This window comes from Thermobia domestica, chromosome 9, assembly GCF_964235325.1.
Source record: "Thermobia domestica chromosome 9, izTheDome1.hap1.1, whole genome shotgun sequence".
NCBI classification, from domain to species: Eukaryota; Metazoa; Arthropoda; class Insecta; order Zygentoma; family Lepismatidae; genus Thermobia; species Thermobia domestica.
The window spans coordinates 94,091,738-94,114,075 of NC_137462.1; the positions used below are offsets into that span (position 1 = coordinate 94,091,738).

At 34.5% G+C, this 22,338-nt stretch overlaps 1 protein-coding gene across 2 annotated transcripts in view; it reads right to left on the reverse strand.

Annotated features, from left to right (window-relative positions):
* The window catches only part of LOC145694868 (transmembrane protein 121B-like), a 32,674-nt gene that overhangs the window by 9,128 nt on the left and 1,208 nt on the right, over nucleotides 1-22,338 (reverse strand). The gene's annotated exons all lie outside the window — the stretch shown is intronic.

Sequence of the window (22,338 nt, forward strand, 5' to 3'; positions counted from 1 at the left end):
AGAAGAAGCTTAACCAAAAATGTTTTATTTCGTTTTTCACCTGTACTTAGGTCAATTTTCAAGTAACATTCCTATACAACAAATATAAATAAATTCTTCTTCGTCTACATCTTTTTCTTCGATCTGTGCAGCAATACAAAAATTAGAGAGGCAACCGATATTTAAGTGCTCTCTTCCGAGTACAAGCAGCTGAAAGTAAGAAAATAGATGACGTTAAGAGCGATTCCCATGTCCTCTTGAAATACCTCTATTAGATTGTAAATTGTAATTGTTTCAACATTTTTTATATTTACTGCGAAAAGATAAATCAGCATGCATAAGAGATATCTTTTACGTACTTTGTTTAGGAAGAAAAAGTGATAAAAAGTTAGTGCTTTTCTGGTGATTAAAACAGAATGTGGTTCTGAAACGCTACCACTTTCTTTCATATATAATGTAAAGAAGTACTTTTAATATATTGATAATTCAGTTTGAAAATTTAGTACTTTTATCAGCGAAACTCTTTAAGGGAGGAACAATGTTTTGGGCGGGAAGGAAACGTAATCATAAAATCCTCAAATTTTATACTTACTTTCTCTACAATACTGTTTTTCTGATCATTTATGTTTCTTTGAATCTTCTAGGAGCAAATTTAATGGATACAAAGGTTAGAGCACGGCCAACAAGAGATGGTCTCTAACTTTTCTTACCACATGCGGAAGGACAATGCAGCCCTTACTTTGGTATTAGTGTTACCAACCATTACTCTGTCTTACACCATTAGTTAAATTGCTGCTATAGATGCACCGAAAAAAGCCCTGACACGAGAGTAGTGGCAACGTTAATGCGAGCTGTAAGAGACCTTCTCCTGCTGGTCCTTCTTATAGCACATTTTTATTCGTCCTTCTACTTGTACCATAGATACGAAGGTTTATACTTTATATCTAAGGATTTAGAAAATTCTTCAAATCATTTCGATACTCTTTAGCACCTTTCTCAATGTCTTCTACTTGCTTGTAAACTGGAAACACGTCAGTAGATTCATGTCTACATGCAAAGACGTTTATGATAAAAAGAGCAAATGAAATTCTATACAAGAAATACTGAACTCAGCTTCTTGAAAAAGTATATTAGAAAATACATTCGCTTTTTATTATTTGAAGAAGGATGTACATTTTTTCTATTCGTAGAAAAGTTGATGCACTGTTTTTAATAACGTGAATTTACTTTTGTCTGCCAGTTGTTGCTCGACAGCTCCTTCCCTTTCCTCAAGAAATTTAAATGTATACTCAGAAACAAATTAAAGTAATATGTCTTTCCAAGTTTATCAATGAGCTAGCCAAAATAGCAAAGGTGCCTGTAAGAGAGAAGATATATTATATTTACTGCGTTGCTCATTTTCAACAGGTGGGTACGTATTTCTTGATCTAGGCGAAACTGTAGTTTAATCTATTGAAATTCAAAGTATCATCCCACCCATGGTTCAAATTTCCTTTTACCAGATTTAGACAGGGATCTTCAGTTATGAAACACAGTTTAAACATTCCTGTCAGTGATGAACACAAATGTAAAATTTGGATTTATTCATCACTTGCCCAACCGACAGACAAGTGAATTAATGATATTAAGAACATTGCACCAACTTTTTAACGTATTTTTTCACGAAGTCATGTTCAATACTTTTTGTGAAGTGAAGATTTAGCTTCCAGTGTACGCATAGACAGTTTAAAGTCTCACTCTAGTTGTATTTGTGAATATAGTACTTTATTTCTAGGTAACTATTGGCTGGATCTAAACCAAATTTGGTGGGCTAGTAGCTCCATCTAATGAATAAAGATAGCTATGTTTGCTGGCCGAGCTCGGAGAGGGACAGGCTCGCTTAGCTTGAATGTGGTACTTTATTTCTCGGTAACAGATTGCCGGATCTGAACGAAATTTGTTGGACAAATAGCTCATCGCCCACGAAATAAAGATCGTTATACTAGGTGGCTGCGCTCCAGCAACAGAGGCTGTGTTCCACACCTTTGCAAGCCGGAAGAGTCTGAACTGGGTTTACCGGCTTGTTTTTCTCACAAAAGAGAGTTTCGCAGATAAACAAGAAGCTACCTTAATATCCCTAGTTTAGCAGCGTATAATGAGAGCATCGAAATGAGTTGAAAGAATTCCTGTAGAATATAAGATTAAGCACGTTCACACCTAAGGTACTCAAATATCTATCCCACAGCTACAATTAACAATTATTTATCTAATTCACAATCTAAATATGTCAAGAGTCAAACTACTCAAATATCAAGAAACATATCTATATTTTATTTGCGGAGCAGCTAGAGTTACTGAAAACATTTGTAAAATATACACGGGAGATACATTATTCACAATAAAAGCGAAATGCACTGAGAAACATTTTAGGTTTACTTAGCTTTATACTATCTCACTTACGAACTGTTACTGTATAAAAATAGTACTTTGTTTGTGAGACTATTTTTGAATTTATCCCAAGATTGAATGTGAGAAACTTCATGTTTACCAGAGTTGGCAAAAACCATGGTTTTTATTGAAAAAACCAAAAAAAAAAAAAACAGTTTTTTTTGGGTTTAAACCAGGTTTTTGGGTTTAAATAATTTGCTCCATATATTCATATCATATATGGACAAAAATAAGTGTTTCGCCTTGATGTTATTATGCAACAACCGGGTTATGCTAGAAGGGGTCACATAAGCTTAAAGCGGAATAAAAACCGCTTCTCGAGTTACATCCGACAGAAATTGTCCTCCATTTGAACTCGGAACCAGGACTAATTGGCCACAAATGCGATACGTCTGCCGACTCACTCACGAAGGAATCCTGATAAAAAATACGTTGTACTGATCTTTACATGCTTCTTAATATAACCGTCAAGAGTCATTTCAGAAGGACAAAAAGATAAACAGTTGCACAAGTGAAACCATTATACAGAATTACATATGGACAATTTCAAAGTACTACGGAGTACAGAAGAACTAATTTAGTTCAAGTTAGTTAACAACGACTTTTATTGGTCCAAATTAAAGAAATACACCGACTTAATCTGCATATCAATAAGAAAAGGGAATAAAGATACGAATTATTTGAGTCCACTTTGGCTCAGACTCATTTATACATAAATAGATACCAAAGATACTTATTTCACTAAATGCCTCTCGTGGGGTCTGTATGACCCCCCCCCACACACACACACACACAAAGTACGGCATTTTCGATGTATTTTATCAATAGTAAACATTGAAACGAAACAATATTTAGAATTTTTCTTCGATTGCAATTACATAATAATAACAACTACAAAAAAATCACAAAATAAACATTTATAAACTTGTAAAAAAAAAGTTCTTTTGTAGTATAATCTTTTTGAGTAATGAATGGGGAATTTAGGTCTGAATATAATACGAATAACACTGGCTTACAGTGGTTTTGGTGCCGGGTGTTTCTTAGCTGATTTGAAGTAGAATTGGGACGCTGAATCCAAATATGGCGTTAGTTTTCCCCTAACAGCTTTAGTTTTTGAGATATAGGAATTGCAAGACTGACCTGCTACAACGTTGAAAATTGCATAGGTGCTGTTTTACTGTAAGTGAAAAGAAAACTATGACATTTAAATCTGTTATTTGGAACACTTTGAAAATAATGAAAACCATATAAACACAAACATCAAGTACATAATAACTCTGTAACTACATTTTATAATAGTTTTTATGAATAAAAAATCAAAATAATTTGTTCAAAACGATCTATTCAACACTTCGGAAGCTTCGTTTTCGTGACATCCTTGAATGTTTCTTTGCACAGTCTCTTTTTAGGTTCCAGCAGTAATCTGCCATCATATGGGCATCCCATCTTCCTTGGTAGCGGTCCTCCATTGTTTTAATATCTTGGTGAAATCTTTCACCTTGTTCTTCACTCAGACTGCCTACGTTGTCTGGGAAACGGTCCAAATGGCTGTGCAGGTAATGAATTTTGATACTCATATTACATCCAAGTTTTTGGAATGCATTAAGCATCTGGTTCACTAGCTCAACATAGTTATCAGCTTTATTATTGCCAAGGAAATTCTTGATAACTTCTACAAATGAGGTCCAAACTCTACGTTCAGTCTCATTCATGGACTCCACGAAAGCCGGATCTTTCATGAGTTGTCTTATTTGGGGACCATCAAATATTCCAGCTTTTAATTTTTCTGTGCTGATCTGAGGTAGCTTGTTTCCCATGTAAGCAAAGCACGGCCCGTCCTTATTTAGCGCCTTTACAAACTGCTTCATCAAACCGAGCTTGAGATGTAGAGGTGGCAAAATGATTTTGTCACACTCAACAATAGGCATTTAATAATATTTTTCTTACCAACAACCATGTCGTCTCTCTGCGGCCACTCTTTTTTTGACCAATGGTTTGCTTTGTCTCTGCTATCCCACAGACATAGAAAACAAGGATATTTTGTGTAGCCACTTTGCTGTCCAAGAAGAAAGTTCACCATCTTTAAATCCACACAAATCACCCACTGATGGTCCTGATATTTAATTTTTTCCATAACCAAAGCAATTGCTTCATATTCTTCTTTCAGTCGTGTTGAATGAGCGATTGGAATTGAGCCATATTTATTGCCATTGTGTAGAAGGACGCATTTTAAACTTCGCTTGGAGCTATCAATAAACAGGCGCCAATCATCTGGATTGTATTCTGGAAGACCCATGTGTTCTAGGAGACCTCTAACATCGTGACAGAATACGAGATTTGTGTCTTCAGTGAAAAATGGTAAAAACTCCTTTTCCCTTGTTCGGTAGAATGTGATTTTCGTTCCTTGTTCTAGTACGTTTTTCTCCTTCAATCTGGAAGCAAGTAATTCAGACGATTCTTTTGAAAGATTAAGGTCCCTAACTAGATCATTTAGCTCATCTTGATTAAACTGTTGAGGAATTGTTGACATTCCCTCATAATCACTGTCACTTCCATCATCCATGTCACAAGAATGTTCACTACGTTCGTTTTCAGTCTCACAAAGCTCTGGCAAGTGGTGAAACGTTGGGATTGGTATTTCATCGGAATGAACAACTGGACGTCTTGCTGAAGGCAGATCAGGATATGTCCACTTGTTCCGGTTATTTCTATTCATACCCGTAACATTTACCAGGCAGAAATAACAGTCATCAACATGATTTGTGGGTTCCCTCCAAACCATTGGAACACCAAACTTAAGACTTTTTCTTTTTCCAGTTGTCCACTGTCGCAAGTGTTCAGTACACATTTTACACACAATATGTGGAGCCCACGTTTTATCTTGGTCCCCTAGGCGTACACCAAAATATGCATGATATGCTTTTTTTTACAAAGTCACTGATATGTTTTCTATTGTCTTTAAATGTGTACTCACCACATATGTAGCAAAACACATCAGGATGGTTAACACAACTTCTTCGACTTGAACTCATTTTATGTTCAGGCCACTAACACGGATGTTAAATATAAAGCCTTAGTATACGCGATACAAGTTATGATTTCAGAACAAAACTCACATGTTCCAACATGTCACTCCACCTGCAAGACAACAACTACGATCCACTAGCCAAGTAGAATACCAATGCAATCTAGTGGACGTTCCTGGAACTACTATATGACTAGTTTCCGTTTAGTACCGACAGATAACAGCACTAATGAGAAAAGAGCGCCGTTCTTCCAAATAGAAATCTCTATAGAGCACAGTAGGATTTATTTGAGTTGCAGAGTTTATAAGATCATATTCAAACTTGTTATTACGAGAATATTTGTATTTCTTTTGCTTATTTTGTATACTATTGCAAGAAGCATGCAGAAATAGTGGTTACATCATTTATAATTTACATATTTATTTTGGATTGTAATATTTCTTCCACATACATTGTAACGTAAATAACACTACTGGTACAGTAGCCTGTATCTACCAAAGTAGAGCTGATAGAAAAAAACTGCTTACATTATTGGATTCAGCGCCCCACACATAGTTAAAATCAGCTCTAAAATTTTAGGCACCAAGAAAAAATTTTTTTTCTGTAGGCCTGTGTAATATACGGGAGTGAAACGTGATAACCCACAAATGTGTGTTCATCAAGATTTTACAAACACTTACACTTTTACGAACAATTTTTTGTTTTTTGGTTTAAACCAGTTGGTTTTTTTGAAAAAACCAGCTGGTTTAAACCTTGGTTTAAACCACCTTGATTTAAACCAGCCAACCCTGTCTGTTACCTTTTTCGTTCTATAGTGATCAACGTAAAAATTGGTAATCGTTTATTCCGGTTTGAATATTATCTCCCTACGCGAATTAGATTCCTAACTTCGACTCTTTATATCCTGGCTAAATTTGCTAATGATCCAACAAGCAGTTTTTTTTTTTTTTTTTTTTTTTTTTGGACGGACACACAAACAGGGTAAATACATAAAGTTTTGGTAAATCAATCCCCTTAACGGGATGATCTACCTTTTCTCGGCACAAAAATTTTTTATATTGGACCTTATGGGGAGAACATGGCTACCGAATTTCCTCAGTTTCTAAGGAACTAGGTATCTCTAATGGGAAAGAAAATTTTTGCAGCATTCTACAGAAGTTTATTAACGGGTTGAAATACTTAAATTGTAACATATATTTGTCTGCTAGTTTAGCAGGAATAAATTATTAAAAATAAATAAATTAGTTTCTTTTTATACAAATTATAATATGTCTAACTTTGGAACCAATTATGGTAGAAAGATCAACTTTTTTTTTTCTGTTTTATTCCTTGAGAAGAAACGACTCTAATAGTTTTAATCACAACCATATCTGATACGCCAATTAAAAAATAGTATTTTAATATAAGTATTAAAGTCCACCTATCAGGAAGTTTGACGAGGGTAAGGCATCCACGCCCACCCTTTTCTTCTGTTTTCGTCCCGAGAGATATGAAGGGACCGTTTTCACAGCAGGTGTCAATGCGAATGTAAACATTCTGTCCTCATGTTCAATAGCCCAAGTTCGGCCACTTTCTCTCTCTTTTTTTTTCTATCTCTCTCTCTCTCTTCCGAGGAGGTGTTTCTACCCAGTAAGAAAATATGTAGAGAAAATGGTGATCATTATTTTTGATAGCCAGATGATAGACAAGCATTCTAAAATGCCTTCGAATGCCAAAAATGTATCGACCATAACTTTACCATCTGGTTATTTTCAGGAGGCAAAAGTTACATTGTTATTATTATTATTATTATTATTTGGAGTTAGAGTGCAAAGCCACGAAGATACAAATGGCTCCATTGGCTAAACATACACATAGCAGCACCCATTCAGAACATCCCTTTGTGCGTTAGAAAACATGCTATAACAATGCGCCCCTCGCAAAAATCTAATTCAACTCTTATTGACCTCAGTAGCGCTTACTAATAGCGTAAATGCTATAAATCAGGCATTTGCAAGTGGGAACAGGGATTGGCTGAATCACAGAAATCTTACTGTCGTCACGGGCTGTAAAAGGTAATATATGACATTTTCACAAGAAATAATTATCGGATAATTCAATAACGGACAATTTCGCGGGTTGTATAAAAGAACTCGGCGTGTCAGATCCGGCCCGCGAACCGACGTTTGGAGGTAGGAAATTCTCCCAAGAGCTACGAAATTTACCCTCGGGTGCTTGAGATCTTCGCAGAAATTTCTGTGGAGCACGCAATTTTTAGTCGCTTTCCCCCCTGTGCGTGGTGCCTCCGGAGGGAATGATCTGAAATTAACAATGCTATAGGATAATTGGAGATTGGCTTACAGTGCTTAATCTTAGCGAAGTAAGCACGAGAAACTAGAAATATCACAAAAAACAGGGCTTTTGCTCCGCTGTTCCCCCGTGAAAATGCACGGTTTACACTCAATACAGGTTGGATCTAACAGGGCTATTTAGAGAACGTCTTATAGAGCATTTGGTGTGCAGTGTTGTCTGCGGACAAGGACGCAAAACCGTGTTTTTCATTAAAAAAAAATGGAGTATTTTAAATTTCCCTCGCCCCCTCAGGAGACGCTTCTTCAATGAGACCGTATCCTGCCTCTTTCTCCCATTCTCTAGGCTCTAGGCCAACTAGGACCGACAGGCATTTGAATACGTCCATTACTTGATTGCCTAGTAATTAGCCATCATATTGGCTGCCATATTGGATTTAGACAAATGTTCTCTCATGTTACCATGTAAAATATGTCTTGTCGTGATGAAAGCTACCAGAAAAAGTAGGTTTCGGTTAGTCCTAAGGAAGTACGCTACATCCTAGAGTAATGCGAGCATATACGCATTTGTAACTTTGTACAGTTAATCGTTAGACAACAGTGTTGCCAGGTTGTAAGGTTTCTAAGTGGCAATAAACAATGCCATATTTAAATTCATCGGCCTCAGAAACCTATAGTTTGTCACCAAAATTATCTTTCTAAGCGCCTTGGTTCACGATCTCTCTCTATATATACATATGCCTATATATATATATATAGAGAGAGAGAGAGAGAGAGAGAGAAAGAGAGAGATTTACGTAGGGCGGCGGCCATATTGGAAAATGACGGCTACCAGGAAAACACCTCTAATTTGAAATATATTCCCAAGACATTATTTTAAAAAGAACTTAGGGGACATTTTTTTACGGACACCTATATTTTGGGGCCAGGACTTTACATTGTCGGAATCCTGTGGGGGCACCCCTCTGCCCCCCTTCCTTTCGCCACTACTGTATGCTATAACATTTGTCCGGAAAGGAAAAAAATTCCCAAAATAACAGCGTTTTCTGATATATACTGTTCTTCCCGCGCACTCTAGAATTCATCTTGATGAACTTCCAGAGGTAACGGGGAAAAGAGGATACTTCACACCACATCGTCCAGTCTTTTAGTATGGAACCATTGAGGGAGACAAACTCTATAAAGCTAACATTATTTGGCAGCTGACAGGTAATCTCAGAAACTGGTCGAGAACCTGTTTCATTCAGACATCCACCCCCTTCCCCCTCCATTTCACCAACCCCCGCCCTTTCCGCGGCCAAGCTTAGAGTGGGGCGTGACTTACCCTCGTCAAACTTTGATAGGTGGACTTTAATACTTATATTAAAATACAATTTTTTAATTGGCGTATCAGATATGGTTGTGATTAAAACTATTAGAGTCGTTTCTTCTCAAGGAATAAAACAAAAAAAAAAGTTATCTTTCTACCATAATTGGTTCCAAAGTTAGACATATTATAATTTGTATAAAAAGAAACTAATTTATTTATTTTTTAATAATTTATTCCTGCTAAACTAGCAGACAAATATATGTTACAATTTAAGTATTTCAACCCGTTAATAAAATTCTGTAGAATGCTGCAAAAATTTTCTTTCCCATTAGAGATACCTAGTTCCTTAGAAACTGAGGAAATTCGGTAGCCATGTTCTCCCCATAAGGTCCAATATAAAAATTTTTGTGCCGAGAACAGGTAGATCATCCCGTTAACGAGATTTGTTCCTAATTGTAGCACTTCCGTCAATAAAATAAAAATTGAACTCAGTTGCTATCCTCAGGAACATTCGAAAAATTCTAGAGAGATGAATTTTCTTGACGTGGGCTTTTGTCAGGGGAAATTCCTCGCAGTTCCCGTCAATTAGTACACTGCGAAGAATAAATATTTTAGCCCATTTTGGTATAATTTAGTACCATCTATGTACCCTTAAAAAGAGAGAGAGAGAAAAAAAGAAAAATGTCCAAATTTATTTGTTTTCTTAGTGTTTGGGAAGTCGATAGATACAAGAGATGATTAATTGTCGACTTTCTAAACTTTGAATACCTGAAGACAGAAAAAAAAAGTCATAAAATCAAAAACTGTAAACCAAGAAAGGCGGATTGAAATGCTCTTGTGGGATTCGAACAAGATTCAAAAATTTTGAATCCGAACACAAAAAGGGAATTTACTACACACGACTATCGAAGCAACTATAAAAATTCCTTTTGTTTGTATTGATAGCGATCGAACACCGAAGCAACTCCCTTTGCCTTTTACGACTTTTCTTTCTTTTGGTCGAAAAGTGTGTGTGTTTGTTCTTTAACTAGAATAAAGTTCTCTGCATTTGCTAAGGTAGTATTTTTTTTTTCTCAAAGTAACAAAATAGGAGGCGAATATTTCGAACAGCAAAGAGCGAGGTGTCTTGATAATGCTTTAATACTCCGACTCTCCCTCTCGAATGCACTGCTGCCAAACTTCCTATTTTCAGGGACTAACAAGAATTCATGCGCACAAATATATTTCGGAGAAATGTAGATATTCATACTACGCCATCATTTACTATATTTTGGCTGCAACATCAAATACCCCGGCGAACATGATGTATGACTACAAACAGCGTTTTCTAGGGAAATAAAATAAAATAAACACCTTTACCCTGTCCCATTCTATAGTATGAACGTTAACAATAGGTCCACAAACATACGTAGATTGTATGCCACAAATATAAGTTTCTATTGCCTCAAGAACAAGCTGTTATCCCATTAGAGATTTTACACTTGCACAAGTGATTAGTTGTCATTATCTCTTGGGGACTGATGGAGCCGGAGTAGAGGCATGCAAGTAGTACAGTGGATTTGGTCCAAGCTATTACTGTGAAAAATGGAGTGGTAACATAAAAACAATCAAAAATGACAGATATTAATGTCGAATCCATTCTTTTTGGCATCGTCCCCCTCATCCACCCGAGTGTAGGACAAAATCCAAGCTAAATTCTGGCAATGCGGACAAAATCCAAGGAACATTATCATGTGAGTAGTGCATGTGAACACCCTAATTAAATTGTACGTTTGTTTCTTTCTTCAATTGTCATGCATTCTAAAGTTTTATCTGTAATTCTTCAATTTATTCCGGTGTGAGGCAACGGGCAAAACAAAAAACCCTCAGCATTCTAACATTACCATATTCATATTTTGATCTTGATAGGTACATTTGAATTAAATTTTTATAACAGAAATCATACAACACTACAAAAAAGGCTTTGATCTTGATAGGTACATTTGAATTAAATTTTTATAACAGAAATCATACAACACTACAAAAAAGGCTTTGATCTTGATAGGTACATTTGAATTAAATTTTTATAAAAGAAATCATACAACACTACAAAAAAGGCTTTGATCTTGATAGGTACATTTGAATTAAATTTTTATAAAAGAAATCATACAACACTACAAAAAAGGCTTTGATCTTGATAGGTACATTTGAATTAAATTTTTATAAAAGAAATCATACAACACTACAAAAAAGGCTTTGATCTTGATAGGTACATTTGAATTAAATTTTTATAAAAGAAATCATACAACACTACAAAAAAGGCTTTGATCTTGATAGGTACATTTGAATTAAATTTTTATAACAGAAATCATACAACACTACAAAAAAGGCTTTGATCTTGATAGGTACATTTGAATTAAATTTTTATAACAGAAATCATACAACACTACAAAAAAGGCTTTGATCTTGATAGGTACATTTGAATTAAATTTTTATAAAAGAAATCATACAACACTACAAAAAAGGCTTTGATCTTGATAGGTACATTTGAATTAAATTTTTATAACAGAAATCATACAACACTACAAAAAAGGCTTTGATCTTGATAGGTACATTTGAATTAAATTTTTATAACAGAAATCATACAACACTACAAAAAAGGCTTTGATCTTGATAGGTACATTTGAATTAAATTTTTATAACAGAAATCATACAACACTACAAAAAAGGCTTTGATCTTGATAGGTACATTTGAATTAAATTTTTATAACAGAAATCATACAACACTACAAAAAAGGCTTTGATCTTGATAGGTACATTTGAATTAAATTTTTATAACAGAAATCATACAACACTACAAAAAAGGCTTTGATCTTGATAGGTACATTTGAATTAAATTTTTATAACAGAAATCATACAACACTACAAAAAAGGCTTTGATCTTGATAGGTACATTTGAATTAAATTTTTATAACAGAAATCATACAACACTACAAAAAAGGCTTTGATCTTGATAGGTACATTTGAATTAAATTTTTATAAAAGAAATCATACAACACTACAAAAAAGGCTTTGATCTTGATAGGTACATTTGAATTAAATTTTTATAACAGAAATCATACAACACTACAAAAAAGGCTTTGATCTTGATAGGTACATTTGAATTAAATTTTTATAACAGAAATCATACAACACTACAAAAAAGGCTTTGATCTTGATAGGTACATTTGAATTAAATTTTTATAAAAGAAATCATACAACACTACAAAAAAGGCTTTGATCTTGATAGGTACATTTGAATTAAATTTTTATAACAGAAATCATACAACACTACAAAAAAGGCTTTGATCTTGATAGGTACATTTGAATTAAATTTTTATAACAGAAATCATACAACACTACAAAAAAGGCTTTGATCTTGATAGGTACATTTGAATTAAATTTTTATAACAGAAATCATACAACACTACAAAAAAGGCTTTGATCTTGATAGGTACATTTGAATTAAATTTTTATAAAAGAAATCATACAACACTACAAAAAAGGCTTTGATCTTGATAGGTACATTTGAATTAAATTTTTATAAAAGAAATCATACAACACTACAAAAAAGGCTTTGATCTTGATAGGTACATTTGAATTAAATTTTTATAAAAGAAATCATACAACACTACAAAAAAGGCTTTGATCTTGATAGGTACATTTGAATTAAATTTTTATAAAAGAAATCATACAACACTACAAAAAAGGCTTTGATCTTGATAGGTACATTTGAATTAAATTTTTATAAAAGAAATCATACAACACTACAAAAAAGGCTTTGATCTTGATAGGTACATTTGAATTAAATTTTTATAACAGAAATCATACAACACTACAAAAAAGGCTTTGATCTTGATAGGTACATTTGAATTAAATTTTTATAAAAGAAATCATACAACACTACAAAAAAGGCTTTGATCTTGATAGGTACATTTGAATTAAATTTTTATAACAGAAATCATACAACACTACAAAAACGGCTTTGATCTTGATAGGTACATTTGAATTAAATTTTTATAAAAGAAATCATACAACACTACAAAAAAGGCTTTGATCTTGATAGGTACATTTGAATTAAATTTTTATAAAAGAAATCATACAACACTACAAAAAAGGCTTTGATCTTCATAGGTACATTTGAATTAAATTTTTATAAAAGAAATCATACAACACTACAAAAAAGGCTTTGATCTTCATAGGTACATTTGAATTAAATTTTTATAACAGAAATCATACAACACTACAAAAAAGGCTTTGATCTTCATAGGTACATTTGAATTAAATTTCTATAAAAGAAATCATACAACACTACAAAAAAGGCTTTGATCTTGATAGGTACATTTGAATTAAATTTTTATAACAGAAATCATACAACACTACAAAAAAGGCTTTGATCTTGATAGGTACATTTGAATTAAATTTTTATAAAAGAAATCATACAACACTACAAAAAAGGCTTTGATCTTGATAGGTACATTTGAATTAAATTTTTATAACAGAAATCATACAACACTACAAAAAAGGCTTTGATCTTGATAGGTACATTTGAATTAAATTTTTATAAAAGAAATCATACAACACTACAAAAAAGGCTTTGATCTTGATAGGTACATTTGAATTAAATTTTTATAAAAGAAATCATACAACACTACCAAAGAGGCTTTTATATGCTTATTACATGTATAATATAAATAAAATGAAAATACATAGTTTTACAACTTAATGTACGTCAATCACATACCAAGTACGCTTCAATCTAAATGTATACAACGTGATGCACTTTTCAGAAAATCACTCACACTTAGTTTATTGCCAATTAGTCTAGTGCACAAATTCTGAATTCTTCTTTGAAAATAAACTTTTGACTTTTTTACCCTTTTCTTTGGTGGTTCCCCAAATTTTGCCTGCTCTATCACTGTGGCTGCCAGAACTTGATCCTTCCTAATACCTTGGATTGCACTCCACATTGATGGATGCTTATGTCTAATCAATCGCTGAAAGCCGTTGTTCCATGCTTCACAGAAGTTATTTGTCCTTGACACACCCTGTACTGTCTGCTCATGAACATTTCATACAGCTGGCGGGTATGGTGCTGGTACTCTCCTAATCCTCAGTCGGCTATTATCACTCGGCTGCTAAGTTGGACGAAAAGTTCCCCTCATGTAAGTTTTATCAAGTTCTTCTTCCCGGTATCACATTGCTAAGCCTAATTCCTGAATTTTCCTCCACACAGACTGCAATAAATGGTAGAAACAGCCCTTCACATTTACACTTGGTACGAAAACATGTTTGACGGCGTTCATCATCGCCATTTCGAAGTCCATCACAATAGTCAGAGGGTCAACTATTATATCCAGAGAATCAGTTATCAACAGTAGCTGATAGAAGCTCATTGTAGGTCTCTTGTGTCTGGTTCGACAGAAATCCATACACACACGTAGTGCTTTTGTAGTGTTGTATGATTTCTTTTATAAAAATTTAATTCAAATGTACCTATCAAGATCAAAATATGAATATGGTAATGTTAGAATGCTGAGGTGTTTTTTCGTTACCTCCCACCGGAATAAATTGAAGAATTACAGATAAAACTTTAGAATGCATGACAATTGAAGAAAGAAACAAACGTACAACTTAATTAGGGTGTTCACAGGCACTACTCACATGATACTGTTCCTTGGATTTTATCCGCTTGGATTTTGTCCGCGCCCCCATCCACCCTGGGAGTTGCGCCAGTGTACACGACAGTACTGGAACTCAATTCCACATCTTCCAAAGATGAAGAACCAATGCATCAATCTGCTACCTGGCTGCCATTATGACTTCCTTGGAAACAAACTTTCCTTAAAATAAGCTTTCATTCAGAAGGAGGGAAGAGGAGAAGAGTGGAAGAGAAATAACCCAGCAGTGGGGCTTTGGAAACAATACCAAACCGCGTTTCCGGACCATCCCTCAAATTCAACTGGTCATCCCGCTACTTGTTCTTTCCACCTCCTTTCTCTTCTTGACACGACCTCAACACAGGAAAAAAGCGAAACTCATCAAAATAGACTGTATTTTTTCAAAAAATATATATTGCTGAAATAAATGTACAATGATAATTTAGAGAACAGCTACAATTTGCTATTGACTGATTTCAGTACAATAAAATACACTCATTTTCAGTTAAGTACGAAGTCGTGTGCCATCTGATTCTAGAATTAGTATGTTTATTGTGTCTATGGCAACACTTTGGTAAGAGCTGGTTTTTATGAAAAACAACAAAACATGTGTTACAACGTTGCCGGTTTTGAGATCTGTCTTTCTCGCTGTCATTTACGTCTAAGTCTTCAAGTTGATAAGTTCTGAAAGTGAAGTGAAAAAGATATAGCTGTCTAGCTTGTGTTGTTAAATTAAATACTCAAATATTTGTACAATATTATTTTAATTGGCTATGTTACTTTGTGATTATCTACCAGTGTTTGGTGTGAGACTAATTCCCCCCCCCCACTGGCGTGTTTTTGTATGTATTTCCATTTTCAGTGTCTTATCGGGTTTGTATTAGTTTTGCTTTCGCTTATCTATTTTCCAGTAGTCTATAATAATAATAATAATAAAGTAAATTTGGCACAGATGCTACCTTGAACAACCAATGTCGAGAGTTGGTATTTAATTTGCGGACATATTTGGAGCACGAAAGTCATAATAGTTCCTTTTTTTCCACTAACGGAAGTAGTTGAAAGAGCTGACGCTGCTTTCAAAATCACAACGGTGAAAAGAATAACAAGGGAGAAATATCCAGACAATCTCGACTTTCATATTGCACAGGTGCTCCGAACGTCCGGGAGGACGCGACCAAAACCGTGTACCAAAAACCGCTCTGGACGTCTTTTAAGAGGATGCGATTCGACGGCGTATTTATGAATATTATTCGAGAAAGAAACATCCCATCCGACACAGATGTTTCAAGAAGGTAATTCAGTAGCAAAAGGATTTTTTACACCGAGCGCCCGTGGCTCAGTAGTAAAGTATTGACTTACCATTCGGGAGGTTCTGGGTTCAAAATCAGGGCTAGCCATCGTGACTGGGTTCCAGCGATTTTCTCTTATTCTCACTAGGCAAATCATGGGACACTACCAATTGATAAAAGTCTGTGGCCTAATATTTCCTCTACCTTGTCTGCACCTTTCCTACTCATAAGCATTAGCAGCCAATATATGAATGTTATATATTCATTTCGAAATATTTTTTCCAAGATAAAATTGACGGAAAATGTTGAGACGCTTTTTGTTTTAAACAATAACAATAGGCTGTGTGGCGATGGTTATTATTATATTTGATTACCTCCTTAGGCTTTATCTTTTCATTTTGGGAATAATATAATCGCGTATTGTACATACACGTTTTTCATTCTGCCGTAACAATTTCATAGTCTAGATGATGTGAAGCGCCTATTTGTGTAGGTACATAAGTGTATTTATTTTTGACGTCTTTTCGCTCGATCCCAAAGCACTAAGATGTGAGCAGTGGCAACGCCGCTGCGAACTGTCAGAGACTTTCTCTTACTGGAAGCCCTATAGTCCAGGTTGGTAGGAGGTCTTCGCGTGACTAATTGTTTTTATGATATATCAGTTTTTACGCATGTTATCAATCTGTACACAATTATTTAGTCATGCGTCTAGAAATTAACATCCTATTCTATTATAGTAGAATACGAATTTGTAAAATTTACGTACGAAATGTATTACTTCAGCTGAGAACAGCAGGTCGTAACAAGTGATGAAATACGTGGATTTTACCTGTTGTGTAAGTATTAACGTTGCAGAAGAACAAATTAAAACTTCCTTTTAAGTATGTAATATGTAGCACTGAAGGCATTAGTTAAGAGCTGAGAACAATGCTAGTATCTCCGACAACAGTGACTTGAAATGGTGGAAAGCTATGATGTGCTGTTAAAATATGAGCAAAATATGTAAAACTTTTTATTTTGGTGTGTGTGTGTGTGTGGGGGGGGGGGTGACATCGTAGTATACAGATATACTCACCGTCGATAACGCGCCTGCTTCCCAGGGACGCAACCCCTAGGGCCTACCTACTCTGCTCAGGTTAGATAGTATTTGCAGTTTTCAGTGATAACCAAGCACAAGTTGGTTTGTTCTTTGTACTCTAGTTTTTATGGCATATGTCCGGACGCTGTACTTATACCTTATAACAGTTAAGCTCTTCTAAAATTAACGCGCACCACTCACACATACAATTACACCCTTAATGATCATTTTGTAATGTAACCAGAGTCCATTTCGAAATGACAAAAATTCATATTCCGTAAATGTCACTACGCTGTACTAAAGTAGCATAGAACAGAAATTAAAACCAATGAAGTATTAGGGTATCATTTAAAGCAAGAAAAGTATTCTAAAATAATGGTTTCAGCTTGGCATTTTATAAAACTCCACGTAAAAATGGAACACTTCAGAATACAAAAATATACACAAAAAAGATATGAAGATTGCACTCAACACGGCTACGGTTCCGCTGATCTGAGGAACATAAAGCTGTTTTAAATGTTACTTTACTAATTACTTGTGGTTATGTTAAAACAGCTTACTCACAATTACTCCTGTTTTATTTTCGTACTTCAGTTGTAACTGTATTCCACAAATGTCTATTTTTCTGCTTCCTTTATTCTTCACTACCTACGTTATCATCCATATTGTATTACTGTACAAAACTAGTTGGCCTACCTATCAACTGTGAGGCACGGAGAAAATCCAAGCAACAGTATCATGTGCGTAGCTGTTGTATGTTCCTGTAAACACCCTAATTAAAGTGTATGTTTGCTTCTATCTTCAATTGTCATGCATTCTAAAGTTTTATCTGTAATTCTTCAATTTATTGAAATAACATTTCATTTACTTTTCAAGAATTGAAAATCCAATAAAAGATGTAATATTGGCACACTAAGGGTGCAGATGAGGGTAATAGTATACATGAGAACCCCCTATCTTCCGTGCGCGAGGATACTTCATATTATATATTTATACGTTACCAAATTAAATCACTGCGTTGTCTTCATTATGTGTGCTTAACATTCTATTTTTACTTTCTAGAATAAATTTTGTTGATTTCGATTCGAAAAATGTTAAATATTTTTAAATTTGTATCATGATGCAGACCAAAATCCTTGTTGCATATAATGTAATGCGCTATAGCATATAAAGTACAAGGGCAAATAGGTACGTTCTTTCTTATTTTCGTATCAGTGGATAAGTAAATGAAAGTGGGTTTGTTACCCCCTTTCTAAGTTCGTAGATACTCAATGAATAATCCCTAAAAGTATGAGCGTCCAGCTTCTTCTGGAATTCAGACGGTCTTACGTATACTATATCCCAGATGAGCTTTAATTACTCATAAAACATTCTGTCTACTGCTAGGGCATGCCAAGGTGGATCCAATTTAGAGTGATCAAAAATATCTTGACTAAAAAGAGTGTATTCACATAAGTCAACCAGAAAATGAAAGCACTGACTTGCTAAATCAGAGATAATAAATAACAGCAAAGTAGCCCAGTCTTAAAAATAGAACATGTGACTCTATTTTCTTCAAAGAGAATTAAAGCAGAAATAAAATTAAAAAGATTTAATTTAGATAAAAGCAAATTTACTTCTCTAACCTCAAAGTATTTACATCAGTTACACTTATTAAAATAACCAATAACATATACATTTTCATTTAGTTTGTCTAGACTTATTTTCACACTTCGATTTTCTAGATAACACCTTTACATTATTTAATTCAACCATCATTACATTATTAAAAAAAAAAAAAAAAAAAAAAAAAAAAAAAAAAAAAATCAATAGCAATTAAACATAAATGGTGGATGGCAATGGGTAAAAAAACTCAGCATTCTATCATTACCATATTCACATTGTGATCTTCATAGGTACATCTATATTTTACTTATTTAGAATACATACGCGGAACACGAGAACTAAAAAAAACAAAAAAAAAAAAAGCAGATTCTACAACTACAGTACATATTTCACATTTTGATCATTCTTGACCAAAATTGATCAGTATATCAGAATTTTTTTAAAAAATATATCCATAAAACACTGCCAACAAACAAATCAAGACTTTTGTATGCCACCTCATAAAGGTGAAATTAAAATACTCCAATGAATGGTCTTACAACAATATGCTGACTCTCTTAAGTGTATTTTATATCTAATAAAATTAAGATGTTAATACATGCTTTTACTATATATTTGTACACACATGCATAGTTTTCATACTTTCATATGGATGTGATAAGTAATTAAAGCTCATCTGCACTCTTACTGTGATAATCTTACATGTTTTATTGGATTTTAAATTCTTCAAAATAAATGAAATGTTATTTCAATAAATTGAAGAATTACAGATAAAACTTTAGAATGCATGACAATTGAAGAAACAAACAAACATACAATTTAATTAGAGTGTTCATAGGCACATGATACTGTTCTTTGGATTTTATTCTCTTGGATTTTGTCCACGCTCCAACATAATCATCCCAGCAACGAAGAAGCTATTGCAGCCTGTAAGTTACGAATGAAGGCTATGAACTCAACGTTTAGACCAAATGAAGTCAGCGCAAATAGTTTGTAGTGCATGTAAAAGGACGTAATGCCTCATATTGGTAAACTTTCTTCTATTCAGAGAAATCTTCGAAGGCACAAGAGAGGGACACTTCCAAGAGAACCAGCTACAATACACGACCTGGTTTTAGAAGGTGATTGGACAACAACTGGGGGAATTAATTCCATGCCATTCCTTATCCACGATAATGGGCCTGCTGCCACAAGAAGAGTAGTGTTTTGCGCTCCTGAAGAATGTTTGAGGCTTCTCGCGTTATCGGACACATGGTTTATGGATAGAAACTTCGCAATGGCTCCTGCAATATTTCGTCAGTTGCATATCATCCGGGTTTCAATAGGCGAGACAGCTGTGACGCGTGTGTATGGATTTCTGTCGAATGCGACACAAGAAACTTACAATGAATTTCTATCAGCAATTGTCGACAAGTGTGATTCTCTGAATATAATAGTTGATGCTCTGACTATTGTGATGGATTGCGAAATGGCGATGATCAACGACGTCAAACATGTTTTCGGACCAACTTAAAAAAACGGACATACTGATCAAAATGTGAAATATATATGGTAGTTGTAGAATGCTGAGTTTTTTGTAGTTCTCGTGTTTCGCGTATATATTCTAAATAAGTAAAATATAGATGTACCTATGAAGATCAAAATGTGAATATGGTAATGATAGTTTTTTTTTTTTTTAATTTTTTATACCCGTCGCCACCCATCATTTATTATGTTTAAATGCTACTGAAGTGTGTTTTAATAATATAATAATGAGTGTGAATTAAACAATGTAAGTGTTATTTAGAAAATCGAAATGTGAAAATTTATCTAGACAAATTGAATGAAAATTTATGTTACTGGTTATTTTGACAAGTGTAAATTATGTAAATATTTTCAGGGTAGGGAAGTAATTTTTTTTTTTTTTTTTTTAAATCTAAATTATATCTTTTAAATTTTGAGCTGCTTCGATGTTATTTGTTGTCCTAGCAGTAGCCACAATATTTTTCTAAGTAATTAAAGCTCATCTGCACTCTTACTGTGACATTTTACATGTTTTATTAGATTTTGAGTTCTTTAAAAGTAAATAAAATGTTATTTCAATAAATTGAAGCATTACAGATAAAACTTTATAACGCAGAACAACTGAAAAAAGAAACAAACAAACATATATTTTAATTTGGGTGTTCACAGGCATATACCACAGCTACGCACATGATACTCTTGCTTGGATTTTGTCTGCCTTCCCAGAATTATCTTTAATTTTGCCCTACACTAATCAACTGTTCAGTGTTGTAAACTCTGTCTTATTAAGAAATAACGAAAATATGGAGTAGGATCATAAACTTAGTTTGTTATCTTATTACTGTGAGGGACGATAACTTCGACACTACCACTAGATTTGAAATACATCGTGTGGACATTACAAACTACATTGTATAAAAGACGAACAAACCTAAAAACAGTCGGAGCAAGAGAGAAGCAAGGAGGCCTGTGTGGGGGATGATTCCGTCAGAAGCATGTGCATCAGCGACGGTGGTATATTCATAATTGAGGATAGTGGAAAAACATTTAATAGAAACACATGCCTTGCGTGTGATACAGCTTTGAGGCACTTCTGGAATCACTTTCTATACTGATTTCACATGATACATCAATATATTTTGATTATTCATACAATCTTACTGCGAAATCTGTATTATTTAGCTTCTCCCTCAGACCACTTGGTAGTGACTTTGGCTCACTTAGTAGCGATTACTATATATCATTTGTAATTACGACGAGTACAAATACAGTGTGGAGGTACGGCATAAAACGCGAACCAACTAGTTGGCCACTGAAAAAGGACAAATGCTATTGAGCCCAGTGAGGCAAGAGCGCACCAGGGGGGACCTAGCGGCAGCGAACAGGCGCGTAAACGATTATGGGTACACGCATATATGAGAACATTTAGAACAGCTCACTGTGAGTCACAGTGCCAGCTTGGGAGCCGTCGATGGATTTGGGGGGAGATACTAAATGCTACACGTATTTCCTTTTTTGTTTTACAAAGTTATGCCCACCTAAAATAGGATAGCAATTTATGGCCGATAAGTTGTGTGGCTCTCTCAAGTGTCACTAGAATCAACCGGCACGTTTCTCTCGCCTATCTCATTACAAACTTCCTACGCTAGTTACTAAGACAGTGGGTTTGGAACACTGGCACATGCTCTATTATCAGTTTACCTAACACGGTATCACTACACACCTTCTATAGTCGAAGGGAGCCATGGTGGCTGTTGTAGATCGGTTCCCTCTGGTGCATGGGGTTTCTGGTTCGATCGTCGAATATGTTAGTTTGTGGACAACATCGTGTCTATTTTCTCGGGCACTCCCATCTCTTCCCACACTCTCATTTCACCGATTATTCCATCAATTCATTTCCTTTCATTATCCGTTTACCTTAGCCTGAAAAGGGCATAATTGTGAGACGTTAAACTGGAAGATTGGGTGCACTCGAGCAGACGGTTCTACCGAAAACAAAATTTATAGGTAAAATACAATGTGAAACGCTTTTCGTAAAAGAAGTAGAGTGTGAATATAAGTAATTTTTGTCATTAGATATCATATTGACATACATTTTGAATGGTAGTGAACGTATTCTAACTGTAACTATTTACTGAAGCGCAAGAATACAAGAA